The sequence below is a fragment of the Myxocyprinus asiaticus genome, chromosome 3 (genome assembly GCF_019703515.2).
Source record: "Myxocyprinus asiaticus isolate MX2 ecotype Aquarium Trade chromosome 3, UBuf_Myxa_2, whole genome shotgun sequence".
Lineage (NCBI taxonomy): Eukaryota > Metazoa > Chordata > Actinopteri > Cypriniformes > Catostomidae > Myxocyprinus > Myxocyprinus asiaticus.
Window position 1 is genome coordinate 20749420 of NC_059346.1, and position 23323 is coordinate 20772742.

At 41.6% G+C, this 23323-nt stretch overlaps 1 protein-coding gene across 8 annotated transcripts in view; it reads right to left on the minus strand.

Annotated features, from left to right (window-relative positions):
* Positions 1-23323, minus strand: part of LOC127421825 (splicing regulator ARVCF-like) — a 275477-nt gene that overhangs the window by 160674 nt on the left and 91480 nt on the right. For 7 of the 8 annotated variants that reach the window (XM_051664985.1, XM_051664993.1, XM_051665046.1 and 4 more), the window contains one exon: positions 7017-7123. The exons of the other annotated variant lie outside the window; for it this stretch is intronic. The gene's annotated coding sequence lies outside the window, so the exon portion shown is untranslated. The remainder of the gene's footprint in view (positions 1-7016; positions 7124-23323) is intronic. 8 annotated transcript variants of the gene reach the window in all.

Genomic DNA, 23323 nt, shown 5'->3' on the forward strand with positions numbered 1-23323 from the left:
AGGGCAGACGATGAAACTAATCCCAATTCACCATCTGGTTTTTCTGCAGGTCCAGTTCTCTCTCTGAAGACGATGGAAGATCTGGTGTGTCAGCTCGTGAATATCTCCCTCCGCCAGCAACAGTTTGCGGAACAATTAACAGCACGGCAAGAGCAGGTGGAGCAGGAACTCATGCAACTGCGACTGGAAGCTGCTGCCCACATACCGATCCCCGAACCCCTTGTCCGAGCCAACCAGTTTATCACCAAACTGACGGAGCACCATGACGTGAAGGTGTACCTGCACACATTTGAGGTGATTGCTGTGAGGGAGGGGTGGGATTAGAGCGAGAACGCTTGCGCCCTTTCTGAGGGGGGAAGCGCAGTGTGCCTATTACGCACTCAGCCTAGCCTCCATTGACAAATATACGGAGCTAAAAAAAATTATATCTTGGCACGGGTGGGGCTTTGGGTGTATGATGTAGAGGTTCCCGCCTGCGTAGAAGCCACACAACTGTCCCATCTGGCCTGTCTCTGTTAACTGGGCAACTGATGCCAGTGCAGGTAGCGGAGCGGGTGGTGGTGGATAGGTTTATGTGGGCCCTTCCCCACATGCAACGGCAGGCCGTAGGAATGCGGAACCCCAAGACCCCTGCCACCCTTGTGCAGGCCGTGGAACTGGTGGAGAGAGAGCTGGCACCTAACCCCGGAGGATTCCCCAGGAAAGGCGACTGCTGGAGGGCACCTCGTGACCAGTAAGCAGACCAGCAACACCGACCGTTCAGGACGAACCCATGCCCATGGACCCAAACCCTCAGGACAGCCAGACCTGGCTGGCAGATTGCATCATACACCGAGCGGTGCCCCGGGAAGCCCCAGAGAGGAAGGTGAAGGATGAGGGCCGATGTGTGAAAGCCCTCTTGGATTCCGGGTGCACAGTGAGCCTGGCCCCTGCTCTAAGAAAAAGACTGGCTGGGGTTTGAACAGCTGTTGGCCCATGCTGTCCAACCTGCCAGCCACCAGGGGCAACGCCGCATAGGTACCATCCAGAGGACACCAAGACGTCAGGTGCTGCTAGCCACTGACAGCGAGAGGGATGGTGAGTTAAGAGAATTGACCCCAATGTGTATTCTGATTTATTCAAACAGATAACAGAAGGGGGCTCATTTGGGAAGGAACAACGGGAGGATGACCGCCTAAAGAACTGCTGGTCCCAGGTCAGAATAGTCAATGGCTAAGTACAACATACCACCCCAACATCCCTCTCCTCACTTTATTGTGGAAAATGGTCTGCTTTACTGTGTCGCCCACAGGTGGGGGGAGGAGAAACGCCTTTTGGTGGTGCCACGTACAAAGACGGAGATCGTGCTCGAGCTGGCCCACTCGCACCCCATGGTTGGGCACCTAAGAGTTCAGAACATCACCCAGCGAATTAGGGACCAGTTCCTTTGGCCCAGGTTGGACGTAGAAGTGAGGCGCTATTGCTAGAGCTGCGTGGTCTGCCAAAGGACGACTCCACGACGCCCCCCCCACCAGCCCCCCAGGTGCCCTTTGAGTGCATCGGGATGGATCTAGTGGGACTGCTGCCGAAGTCCACCTGGGGTCATGAGCACATCCTAGTCATAGTGGATTATGCAACTCGGTATCGTGAAGCAGTACCACTGAGGAAGGCCACCTACAAAAACATTGCATGAGAGCTATTCCTGCTGTTCAGCAGAGAGGGCATCCCGAAGGAGATCCTCACCGACCACGGCACCCCGTTTATGTCCTGGCTCATGGCAGATGTATGCAAGCTGCTGCAGGTGAAACAGCTCCGCACCTTGGTTTACCACCCCCAGATGGATGGATTAGTGGAGAGATTCAATTAGACCCTAAAACGAATGCTGAAATGAGTGGTAACCGAGGATTGGTGCGATTGGGAACTCATGTTACCATACATGCTGTTTGGCATCAGGAAGGTGCCCCAAGCGTCCACTGGGTTCACGTCCTTCGAGTTGTTGTTCAAACACCAACCCCGGGGCCTACTAGACATCACCCAGGAGGCCTGGGAGCAACAGCCCTTGCCGCACCGAACATTGATTGAGCATTTGCATGAAATGAGGGAAAGGATCAACAAAGTGATGCCCCTGGTGCGTGAACATCTGGCGGAAACCCAACGCACCCAGCAGCATATGTACGACTGCCCTACCCAAGCTTGTGAAACCGGGTCCTAGTGCTGATTCCCTGTGCCACGTCCAAGTTCCTGGCCTCCTGGCAGGGACCCTACACTGCGGTGGAACGGGTGGGGTCGGTAACGTATTGAATCTGGCAGCCAGGACAAAGACGAGTGGAACAGATCTACAACATTAACCTCCTCAAGCGTTGGACAGATCCCAAGAGATGGGTCGCAGGGTTTGCCCAGACAGAGGCCCTGGTGGTACATCTGGGGAACCATCTCTCTGCCAATCAGAAGAAGGAATTGAATGCCCTGGTTGGTCAGTTCAGCGATGTGTTTGAGTCGTCCCGGGCAGACCAACATGATCCACCATGAAGTTCGTACACCCCCTGGCACCATCATACAGCAGTGTCCCTTTTGGGTCCCAGAGGCTTGCCAACAGGCTATAGAGGAGAAAATACAATGGATGTTACAACTTGGGGTCATCAAGTAGTCCAGAAGCCCGTGGTCCAGCCCTATCTTGATGGTTCTGAAGGGTGACGGCACCCTCCGCTTCTGTAATGACTTTCAGAAGTTGAACTAAGTCTCCAACTTTGACAGATACCCCATGCCCCGAATGGATGAGCTCATCGAGCGGGTGGGCCGAGCGTGGCATATATCCACCCTGGATCTCACCAAAGGATACAGGCAAGTGCCCCTAGCTACATCATCCATGGAAAAGACGGCATTCAGCAACCCTAGTGGCCACTGGCAGTACCGGGTGCTAAACTTCGGACTACACGGGGCACCCACCACCTTCCAGCGGATGATGGATATCCTCCTGAGATCCCACCAGGCATACACGGTGGCTTAACTGGACGATGAAGTGATTCACTGAGCGGTGGGAGGACAACCTAGACCATCTACAGAGGGTACTGACTGAACTGAGAAGGGCTGGACTCACCATCAACCCAAAGTGCCACCTAGGAGTATCAGATGCATGGTACCTGGGCTATCAGATCGGAAGAGGCCTGATCATGCCCCAGGAACAGAAGGTGGAAGCAGTACACTCCTTCGGTCGACCAACCACCAAAACCCAGGTATGTGCATTCCTTGGGTTGGCAGGGTATTACCGATGCTTCACTCCTAACTTCTCCACAATAGCCTGTCCCCTAACAGACCTGACCAAGAATGGGCAGCCTGAGAAGGTGCACCATTGGTACCAGATGGGCTGGTTTGAGTATTTCTGTAACTACTGATCTCCTGGGATTTTCACGCAAAACAGTCTCTAGAATTTGCCAAAAACAAAAAACATCCAGTGAGCGGCAGTTCTGCAGATGGAAATGCCTTGTTGATGAGAGAGGTCAACAGAGAATGGCCAGACAGGTTAGAACTGACAAAGTCTACGGTATCTCAGACACCACTCGGTATAATTGTGGTGAGAAGAATATCATTTCAGAATGCTAATGACGCTTACGAAGCTGAGACATTATTCTTCTCACCGTAGCTGCTCCAGCACAGAAAAAAAATGGCAGACTGTGTGTAGATCACTCGGGGGAGGATCTATGATAATAGGGTGGAGTCCGTCACCAGTCGTGGGCTAGGCTTGCTCTAAAGTGATGTCACTTTAGAGCAGAAACCAAAACCGATAATTTTGAGATACTGTTTTAGATTAATAGAAATATAAGAAAGAGGAGTGGGTGGACTTTTAACATTGTAGGGTGGTTGTGTACACACACTGCCGACTCACATTTATGTTCAAACACCATGTAAAAGTGAATTTTGCATAATAGGTTTAAAACAAGATCAATTTGATTTATCTTGTTTTAGAAATAACACTGCACAAGATATTTGGGTTCTTCAGAGAATATATTTTTAACATGTGTATTTTATCTTACTGTACTGGCAGAGTTTTTATAGTCAAAACAAGTGAAAAAAATCTACCAGTGCTGAAGAAGTAATCCAAAGTATTTAGAATACGTTACTGACCTTGAGTAATCTAATGGAATATGTTACAAATTACATTTTACAGCATGTATTCTGTAATCTGTAGTGGAATACATTTCAAAAGTAACCCTCCCAACCCTGTATATACAGTGGCGGCCAAAGGTTTGGAATAATGTACAGATTTTGCTGTTTCGGAAGGAAATTGGTACTTTAATTCACCAAAGTGGCATTCAACTGATCACAAAGAATAGTCAGGAGTCCTGTCCTGACTCAGGACATTAATGATGTAAAGAACAGCACCATCATATTTGAAAAAAGTAATTTTTTATCAAATCTAGACAGAACCCATTTCCTGCAGCCATCACTCCAACACCTTATCCTTGAGCAATCATGCTAATTTGGTACTAGAAAATCACTTGGCATTATATCAAACACAGTTTAAAGCTATTTGGTTCGTTAAATAAAGCTTATCATTGTCTTTGTGTTTGTTTTTGAGTTGCCACAGTATGCAATAGACTGACATGTCGTAAGGTCAATCATCAGTCAATCATTGTTTTGAGGAATGAAGGCTATACAATGCTTGAAATTGCCAAAAAACTGAAGATTTCATACAAAAAGTTGTACACTACAGTCTTCAAAGGATAACTGGCTCTAACAAGGACAGAAAGAGATGTGGAAGGCCAGATGTACAACTAAACAAGTGGATAAGTACATCAGTCTCTAGTTTGAGAAATAGATGCCTCACGTCCTCAGCTGACAGCTTCATTGAATTCTACCCGCTCAACACCAGTTCCATGTACAACAGAAAAGAGAAGACTCAGGGGTGCAGGTCTATGGGAAGAATTGCAAATAAAAAGCCACTTTTGAAAGAAAAGGTTAGAGTGGGCAAAGAAACAGACACTGGACAACAGATAATTGGAAAAGAGTGTTGTGTGAGAAGTGCCCGACAAGACAGCCACATCTATGGCAAGTGCTACAGGAAGCATGGGGTGAAATGTCACAGAGTATCTGGACAAACTGGCAGTTACAATGTCAAGGATCTGCAAAGCTGTCATTGCTGCACATGGAGGATTTTTGGATGAGAACTCTTTGAAGTAGTTTCTTTTTACAATTTTTTTCAAATTGTAACAGTCATTTTTCACATTATTAATGTCCTATACATTACATGACTATACATTGTGATCAGTTGAATGCCACATTGGTGAATAAAAGTATAAATTTCTTTCCATAAGAGCAAAATCTGTACATTTTTCCAAACTTTTGGCCGCCAGTGTATATACTTATGTAATTCAGTGCAATAAAGAAAACAGATTATACATAATACATTCAAAAACAAGAGAGACATATCCAATATTAACTCCAAAACGGCTCTAGTGAGAAGTAATAAAGATTTGTTCACTCTCTTTAGCATTTTGCAGTGAAATAACACAGATCCAAGCATTTGTGTGAAGGCATCTCAACACCATTATTTCAGGATAAGCATTTTTTCCTGTTACGACTGTTACCATGATGAGCATATACTGTACAGTATCTCGTTGAGCTATTCTAACTGTCCTGACACAGATTTGCACTGATAAGTGACTCCCATGTGTAATTGACAGATCGTGCATGCGCAAATGCTGTCTCTATGAATGCGCACAAAGACTGACCGCTGCTCTCATGTAATATCAGTTATGCTTAGATATTCTTTGTGCTTTATTTCATTTGTTACATCCTTTCGCAATTTATTTCCCTCTCTAACTGTACTGCGATTCAGTAATACAGAAAAATACAGTAAATACTCTTGAAAATGAATATATATATAAATATTCATTTATGATTAAATCATAACGCGGGCCACGAAAGATGGCTCGAGGGTTGCATGTGGCCTGTGGGCCATGTGTTGAGTAGTGCTGCTTTAATACATGCCATTATTATTATTGCTGTCTGTTGATTCAAATATTATTCTCGATTAATCACATGATTTGTTTTTTCAGAATTAATTGCGATTAATCACATATTTAACAAGTGCTGAAATCTGACTATATATACTTTTCCTGTCATAATGCATTTATTTCCTGCTTAGAAAAGAAAACAAAATGTAACATTAAAGTTTTATTAACATTTTCCAAACAAAGCATTCCACAGTATAAAAATAGAAATGCACTAACATACCACCAATTCAAGTAACAATAAATGTTTCCTAAAGTCTAAGTGGGAGGTTAACTAATCGAAATATCTAGTCCCTGTAGTTTGCGTTTTCTTTGTAACAGATATTAAATCTCTTAAACCCTCATCCTCCACAATATTAAGTGGCTATCCTCTGCTGCAGCAATCATGAAGCCACATTTACATGATCTGCTTGCAGAGAACGCCTTGTTTTGGTTTTAGCGCTGGCACTGTCTGCGTAATGATACTTCATCCAAATTGTCTGGAATGTGACGCTGGGGAAATGCTAATGCTGCACTCCAGTGGGTTGTGTGAATGCAGCTTACACAAGTCCCATCTGGGTTTGTGTTGTGCAAAAAAAATTACAGTTAAGAGGTCCTTTCTCCATCACTTGATTACTGACATGAAATCACTATTGTGTATGTATTTGAGGCGTGTGCATCAGTGTAATGACCCTAGACACAGCGCAAAGTTTCCGCCCTATTACAACCAGTGTTCAGCACTCACATGGAGCTGAATAAAATGTCAGAATCTAACACAAAATTGGTTAATGCATTAATCGTTGTAGCGTTCATTTATATTAGATGGGTTTATTCAACTACATTATGGTCCAGACCTACTGTAATTGCAATCAAAACATTCTTAAGATTTGCTCAAGAAAAACATTAACATCAATTGTTAATTTTCTAGCAGCATATTTTGATAGAGTGTCTGATGGGGGGGGGGTCGGATACAGTGGTGAAATGGGCAAAATGAGAGGAGAAATGAAGGAGAGTGAGTGATCTGTAGACAGAAGGTTGGATGGGTACCTTTGATGTCGACTGGGCTGTCGGTGAGCGAGTGCACGTGGGGTTAAGTTAGAATGGGTCGACTGGAACTAGAACTCTCCTTCCAAAAAGTCTGCCTGACACAGCAGCTGCAAGGAGATAGACAACAACACACGTCAAGATGCATCAAACACATGCGGCAATCCATGCTGCATTGTTAGCAGGTTTATTTACATATTACAACTGTGAGTTGTTGCGGTCACACACTCCCAAGCTGAGAATGTAGTGATGAGCCGAGATTCATGGATTTGGAATGTTTACTGCAGATTTATAAATAGTTCCTCTCCTCTTTATAACAGCTAAATGCCACAGCATTTTATTTTCTCAAAACCAGGCCTCAATAAAATCTGCACCCAACGAATTCTACCGAAAGATTTTTGCGGAAAAAAAAAAAAAAAAAAAAAATTGCGTACGTCTGCACAGTTTTTCCATTTGCTTTTCTCTTTAAAAATGCATACATCTTTGACTGTTGCGCCATGTCTAGCTGATTTTTTCTAGCCACAAGTTAACTTTTTAAAAAAAGGCATCTGCATTGTTTTATTTGTTGCACTGCATTAAAAAATTATTTGAGTGTAGTCGTACTAGCTCCATTTAACATACTGTACCTCATTTAAAGCATTCCACAGATTTTTGCAGATGAAAGCAGAACATGTAATAAAAGTTCACAGCTCATAATCTTTCCATATATTAGCATCTCCATAATACTGTGCCTCTGTTCATGGTGTTTTGAGCTCTGTGCTCAAAGACTCACTGTGTTTTGGGTTACCTCCTCAGCATAAAGAACAACTCTGAAGACTATATTCTGCCTGCATAAAAAACTGAACGTGTTTCTTAAGCCGAAGTTCCAAAGATTTGATTTCTGGTGGAAACTCTTTTAAAAGTCAACATCTGCGACTTCAAAAGCATACTGACCCAGGCAAACCACACTTAAAAACGTGAAAATTTGAGGTAATGTTTTGTTTCTTTATTGTTCCATTTACTTTTTTTTTATTTCTCTACAATGTTCTTGAAGCATTCTAGAGACTCTGGGGTAATTTCTAAAACTCTTGTTACAAAACAGTTCTTCAACACACACATTCTTATTCTGCAAAGGATTACAATAACTTTCCCAGCAGGGACTCTTCTATGCTTCGACTTCAAGGACAGACATGCTCAGAGCACCTTGGATTTGTGGGACTGACATCAAAGGTAAGTTAAGTCAGGCTACATTTGTTATCAGGTCCCTCTTTCTATCTTTCTGAACTGAGCTTACCGCATTCTAAGCAACTGTGTGTTATGTTAAACCTATGTCAGTGTGCAACTGATATATCTGCAACTTCTTTTCAAAGAACATAGAATAGAAAAGATTTAAATGTCACAAAGCTTTCAATCTGATAACTGGAAATATATTTACATTTACTTATTTATGAATCTAAATACATATCTGTGTCAGCTCTGGAAAAATGTGCCAAACGAAACAAGTGTTTTTTTGTTTTTTTTGGACATGTGCCATGGTAGTACAATTTTATCCTTTGAAATTACTTGTAGTACCATGTAAATTCCATTGTGCTTGAATATGGAAATCATTAGCCATGATATACAACAGGGTACCATGGTATTACCATCTGATACCATTCAGTGTATCAGGAACTGCCATGGATCTTTTTGCCAGGGAATGGTAAATAAGCAAAAACAAAGAGTGAAAGAAATGCATCCAAACCCCAAGCAATGAGCTATAAACCATAAAAGGAAAAAAAAAAACTAACCAAAAAAAGGTCATATTTGATATATTTAAACTAATTGCATGTCACATAATTTATAGTCTGAGCTGAATGACTTATGGTCCAAAAACTTTGCATTGATACAGTAAGGAACAAAGCAGAGAAAATTTAATTTAAGTAATCATGCTGGGCAGGCTAATATCTGTTACCATAATTATCATCATATCAGTGGCCACATCAGAGATTAATGCTACAATAATGAGTTTAACTGTGTAATAGATCGAATAGTTATGTAGAAATTTTGCCAGGAAAGAACTGATGGATTCAGTGTCTTCAATGCGATTGGCAAAGAGATGGATTTTTCACTTTGAGGCATAGCCTGTGTGAACAGCAGACAATGTAGAATGTAGCTTCCCTCTCTGTTTGAGGAGTAAGAGGACGGAAGAGTGCTTAGACAGTAATGCAAGCAGCATGCCCACAGGAGCATCTTAATTAGAGGAGGGAGCAGAAGAGAGAAAGAGAGAGACTCTGTGGGGAGTATGAATCACTAGAGAAGAGGAAAAGCCCTTCTTGTCTGAGGTGGGAAGGTCAAACCAACCTGAAACATCTATGTAAAGGAATGTATCAAGCCTGATGAAGACTTGTGTGTGTGTGTGTGTGTGTGTGTGTGTGTGTGTGTGGTTGGTGAAGGAACAGGTTTGTAATGCATTTAATTGTATCATTTAAGGTGGGCACTTGTTAAAACACATTAAGCGGAGAAAACGCTGTCTTTACTAGAAAATTGATCCATGAACTTTGGTTTAGCGGTTAGTAAACACGCTGCCACGGTGCTCATGCAGGAAATACAGGTTTGAATTCAGCAAGCGTTGTGTCATCCCATTTTCTGTCTTTCTCACCATAACTTTCTGTTCTCTCTTTAATGTCTATAAAAAATGTTTAAAACAATTGGCAAAAAGTCCCCAATAAGTCATAAAAAAATTACAGAAATGTGATTATAATGCATAAATCGTCCCGTTCATTTCGGATATTAACATGCCTTTTTTTATCCGGATAGATTCTCTATATATTTTAGCTGGATTGCATTTACACCCTGTTTACATGCATGATCAGATTATGCTTAACAAGCCGGTGTGTGTGGTTATGTTATCGCAAAAAACGGTTTTCTATTATCAGGATAAATTCATAACAGTTTAAGCAAAAAACGATCAGCACACATAGATTTTTTAGCATATTACCCCGAATTTGCATTGAATGTAAACATCTTTTGACCGACACATGACCATGCCCCCCATGTCACATACCCCCACCGCCGACTCAGGCAGGGGCAGCATCCACTCCCCCCCATTTCTGGAGAGAAAGTCAGCCACAACCATCTGCGCCCCTGGTCTGTGGACCACCTCAAATTTAAAGGGCTGAAGAGCCAGATACTAACGGGTGATCTGTGCATTAGTATCATTCATGCGGTGGAGCCACTGAAGAGGAGCGTGATCGGAACAGAGGGTAAAGGCCCACCCAGCAGGTAGTAGCAGAGGGTAAGAACAGCCCACTTAATCACAAGACACTCCTTCTCGATGGTACTGTACTTTCTCTCACTGAAGGAGAGCTTGCGACTAATAAATAGCACTGGCCGTTCCTCCCCTCCCACCTCCTGCAAGAGCACCACCCCCAGCCCCCTGTCAGATGCATCAGTCTGCAAAATAAAGGGGAGAGAGAAGTCAGGTGCATGTAAAAGTGGCCCCCCACAAAGTGCAGACTTTACATCAGGAAAGCCTGTTGGCACAACTCTGTCCACTGGACCGGATCGGGAGCCCCCTTTTTCAGTCAGCGGGCTGGTGACATCAGAATAACTAGGCACAAACCTCTGGTAGTAGCCAGCCAACCCCAAAAACTGCCTTACCTCCTTTTTGGTCTTGGGTACCGGGCAGGTTGCAATCGCTGCTTAAAATTTTTTTTTAACCTGTGGACGTTCCTGCCCGTGACCCAAGTGGAACCCCAGATACCTAACTTCCACACACCTAATTGCACACTTCTTCGGGTTGGCCGTGAGTCCCGCCTGTCGCAGCGCTCTCAGGACAGCCCTCAGATGTTGCATATACCGCCGCCAGTCATTACTATAAATGATAATATTGTCTAGATATGCAGCAGCATATGCCATGTGCGGTCTGAGGATCTAGTCCATAAGGCGCTGAAATGTGGCCGAGGCTCCGAACAAACCGAACGGAAGCGTCATGAATTGGTGTAATCCGAACGGTGTGGAAAAAGCTGTTTTTTCTATTGGACTTAAAGGGATATTGGAGTTAAAGGGATCTGCCAATAACCCTTTGTTAAGTCCAGCGTCGAGTAAAACTGAACCGCGCCCAACTGATCGAGTAACTCCTCAATAATCGTCAAATGTGGACACCGCGTTCACTTTCTGGTAGTCAACACAGAACCGGACCGAATCGTCGCTCTTCGGTACCAGAACTACCGGGCTGGCCCGATTGCTGTGCGTATTACGCCCATTTCAAGCATTGCATCTAATTCTTCCTGAACAATCTTTTTCTTGTGTTCAGGAAGATGATAGGGGCGGCTACGAACCACCACTCCCGGGGTGGTCTCGATATGGTGCTCTATAACGTTCATGCGACCGGGAAGGGGTGAAAACATGTCCATGAATTCCGCTTGCAACCAGGCAATGTCTGTAAGCTGCTACAGTCAGAGGTGGTCTCCGCAAGGGACCGGGGTGAATTAATTTGGTTTGGGAGTCACCTCCAGCCTGAGCGCCGCCCTCCCCGGAACTACCGTCACCAAGGCTACAGGCACCGCCTCCCTCCATGGTTTGAGGATGTTGAGGTGGTAGATTAGACGTGCCCCTCCCCTATCCGTTCACCTAACCTCATAATCGAGATCTCCAACTCGTCGTGTGACCTCAAAGGGTCCTTGCCACTTGGCGAGTAATTTTGAGCTTGAAGTGGGCAGCAATACAAGCACTTTATCTCCCTGTGCGAATTCCCGTAGATGAGTGCCCCTGTCATACAGTCGGTGTTGACATTCTTGCACTTGGAGCAAATTCTCCTGTGTTACCTGCCCCAAAGTGTGGAGTTTTGCTCTATGGTCAAGAATGTATTGAATTTGGTTTTTGCTATTTGAAGGTCCTTCCTCCCAAGCTTCCCGTATGACATCAAGCTACATGAAACCGATGCCCATACAGTAGCTCAAATAGTGAAAACCCTGTGGAGGCTTGCGGGACCTCTTGTACTGCAAACAACAGGGGTTCAAACCCTTTATCCCAATTTTTAGCGTCTTATTATTGCCTAATAAGTCTCATGCACATTTATTTTTATAAAGGAGTGAGAGACAGATATGGTTTCTCAGAGTTAGCAACTGGATGTTTGAAGTGTCTCGCTACAAAAGTACAAAAAGACAAAGCAACATAAAAGACAGCGTTTGAAGAATTTGTGAAGGTTAGCAACTGCAAGTGAGGGATTTTTTCATCATTAGAGAGCAACTGACTTTGTCAGAAGATGGCAATTAGGCCTGAAGACACATTAATGAAAGTGTGGCATGGGGGGGCATGGTCATGTGTCGTCTGCAGGAGAGGGAGAGCGGTAAGGATTGTCACATGGGTTATGATTACTCTAACACCTATCTCTAATTATAGTGATGGCGGAGGGAGACCTGAAAAGGTAAACTCATTGGGTAGCTCTTGGGGACATACTCTTGATACAGTACTGGAGAATTTAAATTAAGTTACTCTAGCTTCTATTTTTTAGAAAACTTTCCATAATATGGCATAAAATACTGTGTCTAAAAAAGTTATATTGAAGATTTTGTGGGGGAACCGCCACTCTAGAACCACCCCTGTTACAGAGTAAAACAATTGTCATTTCAGACACAACTGTTCTTCAACAGACAATTTATTTATTTATTTATTTTTTTTGGAATGCCCAATTCCCAATGCGCTTTAAGTCCTTGTGGTGGCATAGTGACTCGCCTCAATCCGGGTGGTGGAGGACGAATCTCAGTTGCCTCCGCGTCTGAGACCGTCAATCCACACATCTTATCACGTGGCTTGTTGAGCGCGTTACCGCGGAGACATAGCGTGTGTGGAGGCCCACGCTATTCTCCGCGGCATCCACGCACAACTCACCACGCGCCCCACCGAGAGCGAGAACCACACATTATACCGACCACAAGGAGGTTACCCCATGTGACTCTACCCTCCCTAGCAACCAGGCCAATTTGGTTGCTTAGGAGACCTGGCTGGAGTCACTCAGCATGCCCTGAATTCGAACTCGTGACTGCAGGAGTGGTAGTCAGCGTCAGTACTCACTGAGCTACCAGGCCCGCAATAGACATTTCTTTCTTTAAAAAAAAAAGTTAAAGTTTTAAAAAAAAATAATTTTAGTAAGTTTTTATATCAAAACATAAAATCGAAATACTTACAGAATCTCAATATCACAATACCTATTGAATCAGCAAGGAAATGTTGTAATATCGAATCGGGAGGTCTGTGGCAATTCCCAGCCCTAGTGAACTCGGGTATTAATTCGTACCATCAGGTTAATCATCTTCTGTCGCATTCTGTCATCATGTAATTAAAGTGGCAACAAAAGCAAGCTTTCCGCCCCTTCCATGACACAGTAATCCAGTCATCTTGCATCTCTAATTGGAGGCAAAGCCAAAGATACATTGTGTTGAAATGGCCTTTCATTCTGTGCTGCCCAAAGCAGAGCCAGGAAGCTAATTGAGAAACTCTACTGAAAATTACTACCTATCATTATTAGACTTAAGGAAGTGATCATCTCCCAAAGTGGTTTAATTTGCTAGTGCAAAGTACTCAAGACCAGCCTAACTTTTATAATGTTCCCATTTCCAACACTAAAAACACTTCAGAACTTTACATCACAAATCCATCAAGACTCAAAACTCCTGCCATGGAAAGGGGAAAACACTAGCTGGCTGTCTACAGGAAAAAGGTTTTAATGGGCAATTCAGCGACCCACAGGTCTGCATGCGAGACCTGGCAAATGCTTGAGTGGAAAGAAACCTCTGAATTCTTCAGGTCTCAGAATGGATGTGTATTTCACCTCACTAGAGGCATAGGACATCACACAACCCATTCTATAAGCTTCACCACTGCCCTGTTTGTAAAAGACCAGGGTCTCCCAAACAAGGGTTCACGAATGTGACAGGACTGTCAATGCTGATTCAATTACTGTAAAAAAGATAATTAAAAAATAAAATGTATAAAACGTTCAAGAAAATAAGACTATGAAATAGAGTGACAGTGAAAACGAGAGAAAAGATGTTGTAAAATTAATCATTATTATTATCATTATCTTTTAATAATGTATAAGGGCACACTTCAAATAAAATAATTTAGGTTGTCAGAGCTCAGCTGACAAAAATGCTTGGGAACCCCTGGGCTATACCCTGAATGATTTAATACCATAATGACAATGTGCATGTATAAAGACACAAATTCATTCCAGTTATAAGACTCTAACAACCTTGCAAATACTGCCCAGGCATCCCTTGTAATGCCCCAAATGTCACCACCACATTGTGGATTGAGCATTCATATCCATGGGCAATGTCAACTTTTTGCTTTCGTATGATATAGATATAGCACTGCCAAACCAACATAAAACATCTGAATGTGATGTTCTTATGTTTTGTGAAGTTTGGGCAGTGACTTTACAACAACTACCATAAATGGGTGTAAGCCATGGCAGAGACTATTTAGCCTAAGACGGAGTACTTGTATTAAAATAAAGGAATTGAAACGCCCATTATGGTAGATATGGTAGAAAATGAAGTCCCGAAGAAAAGCGGCTATTGATTCGGCCCATCTTCGCAGCAAGGCACTTAAAGGGGCATTCAGTAGTTCTCTAGCTAGCGTTAGCATTGCTCTTCTTTGTGTATTTTAAGTACCGATACTACAGTGGTGTTAGACACTGTACTGCCATCTATCGGTGTGGATAAGCATGATAGTCTCTGCTGCCCCCACCAGCTTTGGAATTTCATTTGCATCTGGAAAATGTCGGAGTTTGAGGTAATTTCTAAAGTTATTTATTACTACTAAAATATAATTGCTTTGCCTAAAAACAAACGTCAGAATTCAAGCGAACAGACTTCTACAGTTAAGGATAGATTATTATTTTCCCTCATATCAATAATCTATGGAGACTGTCTACGTTTCACTTTATTTCTAAAGACAGTTATTACCTTTATTAGAGAACTGCTTAGCGTAAAATAAACCAAATGTTTTCAAGCAAACCAACGTCATGGTTTACTCAAAATACACAACAATTGCTGTGCCAAGCTACTAAACTAATTAATATGTATGCCATTTCATTTCAGAGGTGGAGGTAGATGGCCCCCTTTACTATAGCTGTGATAAAGAAAATAAAATTACACATTGCTTTCCGGTTGCATTTGTAAACACCGCTGAAAACTGTCCATTACTAACATACGTTGACTACACACATCATTTTAAAAAGTTTGAGGGAAACTTGTGAGTAAATTCCACTGATATGATTTTAGAGAGTGGTCTAAACAATTAATAATGTCTTACCTGTCCAAAAAAAAAAAAAAACAACAACATCGGTATCACTTCTCATCTTTTTCTCCATCATCAAATCTTTCCACCTTATATATGCTGTACCGATGTTTACTCTAGTTTTTTGCCTTTGCCGGTCAGACACCTTTTAGAGGGATTTAGAGATGCAGAGTGCAGCACGTCAACATGGGGACTAACAGATATTCAATAAATAAATAGGCTAAATAACTATAACATCTTATTTCACAAACCTATCAAAGCAAGAAAAGTATGAAATAAGAAAGGCTCTAATACAGAGGCACAAAACGGCTTATGCGCATCCTAAACGCAGAATGATGCACTTCAATGTAACTGGAGTGCTTCAGGGCGATCCTTGCTACACATTCAAAAGCTCAGAGCTGCAAGATAATATTGCGGATACACATCTAGTTCATGTCATCAAGCAGTTTAAACCTTTTTTTACTGCAACTATTTATTTAAGCAGTGTCAGACAAAATCAGCAAAAGACTTTCATCTCTCCACAACACCTCACACATACAGGATTACTCACAGCAGAGGATATAACTTCCAACAGTGATCGTCTTAAAACGTATTGTTGATGCGGCACTTTGCTGTAACAACATCGCATAAAAAGACTAAACCTAAACCACTAAAGAGACGAAACTTCTTGCAAAGGGTTTTACTTTGTTGACTGTTATTCACTGTTAAGCTCAGCATATTATCATCACACCGAATAACATTCTCTAAGAAGTTGCATCTCTTAATTAATCTGAGAATTGCATCTCCCATTAAAACCACCACCACAAAAATATTAATGTTAGTGGTCGAACCCACTAATAGTCAGTTGTTTAGTAGACCACCTAGGCAAATCCCTAATAGGGAGGTACCGTTTCCTAAAACATCTTCCTTTGACAGCCGTGAATATTGAAAGAAGAAACAGAAAGCCTCCGGACAACTACAGATTAGATAACAGCCACTACCTGCCTTAACCAAGAGAGTCTAATTGTGCATTCAAGTCTTCTAGCCATAGACTGGGTCTGAATAAGTAAGATCTACTTTCCTGATGGAGTGGTAGAACTTTTCACAGAAGAGACTTCACGGTCTGCTGGGCTGAATGAAAGATAGTAGGGAAGATCAGAAATTGACCAGCGCACCAAACCATGTACTGATCAATTATGTAAAACCTTTAGAAGAACGCTGGGGATAGAAGTTCTTCTCTCATCTTAATCCACAACAGACAGACAATTCAGAACTTAATTAAAGTGAGAATGAGGGGAAGAAAGAGAGAGCTGGTGAGAAAAAAAAAAAGAAAAAGAAAAAGAGGTGAAAGAGGTATGAAATGCAGCCTGAGGTGTCTTTGTCATGTTGCTGATGGGAAAAAACCACTGGAATTTATTACCTGCTAACTTAAAACCTGTTGATGCTCATTGACCCCACCCATGGGCCTGACTTTATTTTGCTTAAATGAGGTCACATTTACTATATAGTGTGCTGTTCAAAATGGTATGAACATCAAAATCAAATCCAAATATATTCAATCAGTATTACAGTCATACTTTATTAGGAACACCTGTAAACCTACTTATTCATGTGATTATCTAATCAGCCAATCACGCGGCAGCAGTGCAATGCATATTATTAGTAACACCTGCACACCTACTTATTCATGTGATTTTCTAATCAGCCAATCGTGTGGCAACACAACAGTCTCTAGAGTTTACTCAAAATGGTGCCAAAAACAAAAAACATCCAGTGAGTGGCAGTTCTGTGGATGGAAATGCTTTGTTGACGAGAGAGGTCAACGGAGAATAGCCAGACTGGTTCAAGCTGACAGTAAGGCTACGGTAACTCAGATAACCACCCTGAGGCGGATGGGCTACAACAGCAGAAGACCACACTGGGCACTTTATTAGGACCACAGTGTTCCTAACAAAGTGCTCAATAAGTTTTTTTTTGTTTGTTTTTTTGCATAAGGTTGTTCAGAGCTATTTAATTTATGTTTCCTTCTGTAGTTAAGTAAGTGTACTTGCCCATGTATTTTATGTAGTCTTGCTAATTTTATGCCAATGAGTTTTGGGAGTAAGGCACTTATGTGTTGTAGCCATCTCTTACATGACTTTAAAAACGTATCACAGTAGAAGTACAGTAGACTATTTTCAAAATAATTGGGTACCGGTTTTATGGCTTAAAAAAAAGGCTATTCATAGAACAGATAAGTCAATATTTCTTGAAGTGGGCAAAGGCAGACAGTTTGGTGGATTTAAGCGGTGTAGTTTATTGGCTTCTAAACACACAGGAATAAACATGCTGAGATCACTGAATTTATTCTATTTCCTTTTATTAAAAATCCCCTTCAGAAGAGGCACTGACACAATTCAAGGGATAGTTTCACTTTCAATTATACGAGTTCTGCTTTCTCATTCAGAGTGCAATAATAAAATTCCTCTTTCTGCCCCCCAAAAAAGTTCAAAAGAAAAGGTGTCTTTAATAAAAATCCATTTGACCTTTTCCGCAGAAGGCTGCGGCACAATTACCTCACACCGCACCATTTCATAGTGCATTTCTCTAGTGAGAAATGGGTTTAGAAATGTAGGAAGCAGCGTGGCTCAACCCAATACATGCACTTATAGGAGTAATAGTACAGCCTACTACTGATCTACAAACAAAGCTACAGAGCATTATATAAGCTTCAGCAGAACCCAAAATATCAAAATATGCTGGTGTTGGCCTACTGCACCTTTAAAGCTTTGAAATGTGTATAAAGTATTAATGTTCACTGCCTGGTCCCATAATTCAACCGGTATTTCCCCACCAACTCTTTTTGTGACAGTGATGAGGGACAAAAGGATTTGAAGCCAAAAAATCTTAGAGAAAGGAAAGTTAAAAGAGAATGGAGGTAAGAAATATTAATATTGCATCAAGATTATTTCAGGTGAGGGTTTGTTTCAAATGGATGGAAAGATGTGGGGGTCTTTATGGAGGAAAGGCACAGGGCTCACACACGCTCCCATGTGTCTGACTCATCTGATACTCAAGGACAAGTCAGATTTCATCAACCAGTCATTGAGTAGGCTATGTCAGCCTTATACGTAGATCCTCACTTAGTGGGAAAGAAGCCATTTACAAAGCAAAAAAAGTCTATAATCTACACTTCAGTAGAATTTAATTTCAATGTTAGGAAACAATTAGTTTTTAAACATTTAGTGTGGCCGTGGCCTAATTCATACTGTTACTCATCATTGCTGGTCATTGCTAAATACTGAACAGGCACTGATACTTTATTTAAATGGACAATCATATGTTAATGCTCCACACAGCTATTATTGCACTTTGGAGTCAAAAGACAGTTGAATTTAGTATAGTTACAGGATTCGATGTCCTTTAGGAGAGGGTAGGTTAGTGTTGAGCAAATTAATCAGAAAGCCATTACAATTTTTGTCTTTATACAGGCTTTTAAGAGCATCACCAGGTCTCTCATTCATCCATGTATGCATCTCAATATCGTTTTCTACAAATTAAAATTAAGTGTCACAATCAACCATGAATACCATTAGTGTTCAAGCAATACACATCTTCATTACATATAATCATAAGTAGGTCTCATTGATCACCATTGACATCTGCTCCTAAGAATGCAGCTACATACAATCAGCTATTCAGACCACACAGTCTACACTATTAAATCATTAATTTAAAAGGACATTTTTCCCTTCAGTACCCTCCATATAGCTCTGTGCAGAATGCACTGCAATACAGAGCCCATACACAGTATCAGAATATCCAGCCTAAACTTTTTATCTCCTGTGGCCTCACCGATGCATCTGGTGTCAGCTCAGAGCCCAGGCTGGTACCCTGATCCAGCCACACAGGGGGCATGGAGTTTATCAAGCACACTCTAATGGAGGACGCCGTTATCTGGGTCAGTACATACCACTCTGAAAGCACACTTGTTTTGCTGTCTGGGGGGTGACACTTGGATAAGGGGGGGGTGACAGGCAAGAAACTGGAAAAAAAAACAACTCCTGATTTTTGACACTACTGTCACCGTCATCTAAAAGATGACCATTTTAAGAAGCATCTTATTGTATCTTGTTAAAATAATTGCTTCACTCTTTCCTGTGACCAGGTTAGTACTTGCATTTCTTTGACAAACATGTATGCTTTGGTCCAAGACAAAGGCATAATGTAGGCAAAGCCAAGGGAAATTTACCAGTACAGTATGTGGGAAAGAGAGACATACATTTGTTATTTGTAGAATTGTTTTGCTCTAGTTTACAGAAGAGCATGTTGATGTCTGTTAGCGTGTAAATACAATAACAATGCTGCAAATCCCCTGTGCAGATACCTGCTTAAATCCCACTGTAATCACATTTCTGTAGGTTAAATCAAAACATAACAAAAATGTTTAATTACCTTTAAATGAATGGTTCATCCAAAAATGATAATTCTCTCATCATTTACTCACTCGTATGTTGTCTCAAACTTGAATGACTTTCTTTCTTCCATGAAACACAAAGATATTTTAATAGAGAGATATGAGGTCTGTTTGTCCATACAAGTGAAAGGTTACCAAATTCTCAAACTCCAAAAACGCAACATAAAGGTAATCCATAAGACTCCAGTGGTTTAATCCATGTCTTCTGAAGTGATCCAATCGGTTTTCGGTGTGAACAGACCAAAATGTAACTCCTTTTTCCCTGTACGTCTTGCCATTGCGGTCTCTAGGCACGATCATGATTTTAAGATCAATTATACTTCCTAGCGCTTGATGCATGCACAGAGTGTTAGATGGTGCTAGGAAGTGTAATCAAGCTTGAAATAATGATTACCAAGGAGACTGCTGATGTCAAGATTTATAGTGAAAAACAAGTTATATATTTTGGTCTGTTCTCACCCAAAATCAGCTGGATCGCTTCAGAAGACTTGGATTAAACCACTAGAATATATATGGATTATCTATATGCTGATTTAATATCCTTTTTGGAGATTGAAAATATGGTCACCATCAGGGCTTAACATTAACGTTTTGGCTAACCGGCAACTGTGGCTAGTGGTATTTCAAAGTCACTAGCCATTCAGTATTTTCATTTGCCAAGATCCCCTGTCCCACAAAAAGTGATGAAATTAACTGGAGAATGTACAGTTGAAGTCAGAAGTTTACATACTATTTAACCAAATACATTTAACCTCAGTTTTTCACAATTCCTGACATTTATATGTAGAAGAAATTCCCTGTCTTAGGTCAGTTAGGATCACTACAATGTGGAATGTCAGAATAATTGTAGAGAGAATTATTTATTTCAGCTTTTATTTCTTTCATCACATCCCAGTGGGTTAGAAGTTTACATACACTTTGTTAGTATTTGTTAGCATTGCCTTTAAATTGTTTAACTTGGGTCAAATGTTTTGGGTAGCCTTCCACAAGTTTCTCACAATAAGTTGCTGGAATTTTAGCCCATTCCTCCAGACAGAACTGGTGTAACCGAGTCAGGTTTGTAGGCCTCCTTGCTCGCACATGCATTTTTAATTCTGCCCACAAATTTTCTATCAGATTAAGGTCAGGGCTTTGTGATGGCCACTCCAATACCTTGACTTTGTTGCCCTTAAGCCATTTTGCCACAACTTTGGAGGTACACTAGGGGTCATTGTCCATTTGGAAGACCCAATTGCAACCGAGCTTTAACTTCCTAGCTGATGTCTTGAGATTGCTTCAATATATCCACAAAATTTTCCTTCCTAATGATGCCATCTATTTTGTGAAGTGCACCAGTCCCTCCTGCAGCAAAGCACCCCCATAACATGATGCTGCCACCCCCATGCTTCACAGCTGGGATGGTGTTCTTCAGCTTGCAATCCTCACCCTTTTTTCTCCAAACATAACGATGGTCATTATGGCCAAACAGTTCAATATTTGTTTCATTAGACCAGAGGACATTTCTCCAAATAGTAAGATCTCTGTCCCCATGTGCACTTGCTAACTGTAGTCTAGCATTTTTATGCCAATTTTTGAGCAGTGGCTTCTTCCTTGCTGAGCAGCCTTTCAGATTATGTTGATATAGCAAGGTCCTTTGCTGATGTTCTGGGATTGATTTGCACTTTCGCACACAAACTACGTTCATCTCTAGGAGACAGAATGTGTCTCCTTCCTGAGCAGTATGATGGCTGCATGGTCCCAATGTGTTTATACTTGCGTACTATTGTTTGTACAGATGAACGTGGTACCTTCAGGTTTTTGGAAATTGCTCCCAAGGATGAACCAGACTTGTGAGGTCCACAATTGTTTTTCTGAGGTCTTGGCTGATTTCTTTTGATTTTCCCATGATGTCAAGCAAAGAGGCACTGAGTTTGAAGTTAGGCCTTGAAATGCATCCACAGGTACACCGCCAATTCAGTACACCTCCTATCAGAAGCTAATTGTCTAAAGGCTTGGCATCATTTTCTGGAATTTTCCAAGCTGCTTCAAGGCTCAGTTAACTTCTGACCCACTGGAATTGTGATATAGTCAGTTAAAAGTGAAACAATCAGTCTGTAAACAATTGTTGGAAAAATTACTCAAGTCATGCACAAAGTAGCTGTCCTAAACAACTTGCCAAAACTATAGTTTGTTAATATGAAATCTGTGGAGTGGATAAAAAATGAGTTTGAATGACTTCAACCTAAGTGTATGTAAACTTCTAACTTCAACTGTAACTGCATTCATTTGTTTTGAACACTTTATTTTGAAAAATAATTATATGAGTTCAGCAGGACACAAGCCTAACAATTTAAAGGACAGAGTACTACTGGAGTAGGACAGAACAGTCTATGGAAGTCCAGATTTTAACCTCTTTTAACCATTCTAAAATGTACTTGCCTTTATGAAAGTTTACCATTGTTCTTCCATTTTTTAACAGTGGCATTTGTAATGACAAAACCATTGCCACAGGTAAGACCATGGATGGCTCCACATTAATGTGGTTAGGCGAATACAGATAGTCTTCCTAAAAAAATCAACAATAGTATTTGTTATGAAAAACTAAGATTGGAAACCTTTAACTACAACTTTCACAGTTAATAATTCCATGGAGTTCAAATGGATAATAAAATGGAGATGTTAGGTAGATTAAACTTAGTCACCATTTACTTTCATTGCATCTTTTTCCATGAATGCAAAAACACATGAATCTTTTTTTTTTCCCATTCATGGAAGAAAGTCGTCTCAGTTACACATGTATCCTCGGTTCCCTGAGATGAAGGGAACGATATATTGCGTCAGGAAGCTGATGGTATGGGGAGTGTCCTTCTATATGACCTATATGACAAACACTCAGGGAACCGAGGTTACATACATAACGGAGATGTTCCCTTATGACTCAGTACACTTGACATTGCGTGCTAACGCATATGGGGAACAGAATCCCATCACGCTGCACTACACGACACAGCCTTCCAGAGAGGAAACATGACGCCGCAGTCCCGCGGGACGATGACCGACATGACTATGCCACAAGTGAATGACCCTCATGGTGGGGCAGGAGGGGAACACTCAGAATGGATATATGAACTATAGTCATATAGTATGAATTAACCCCTTCACAAACCCAGTCTGGAAGGAAAATTATTTGTAATTAAAGTGTCTGTGGCTTTTGGGAAATACAACGGACTAAATGCAGGCAGCTGTGTAAAAAGTCAGGGAGCCCATACTTAAAAAGAGGGGCATAAGTATATATTTGGCCAATGAAATAGCAAGCGCTCTAGACAGAGATAACTTACTATGAGAGAGATGTTAAGTCTAGGTTGTAAAACCTTGCGAATGTGTTTTGAGAAGACCATCCTGCTGCAAAACATATTACTTGCAAGGACATACTATTCATCCATGCCCATGAAGAAGCCACACCTCTAGTTGAGTGTACTTTAACACCAATTGGGCAATTCGCACCCTGCGACTCGTAAGCCAGGGTGATCGCATCAACAATCCAGTGATAAAGTCTTTGCTTGTAGATGGACATTCCTTTCGTGCATCCTCCATAGCACACAGAGAGCTGGTCAGACAGTCTGAATTGGCG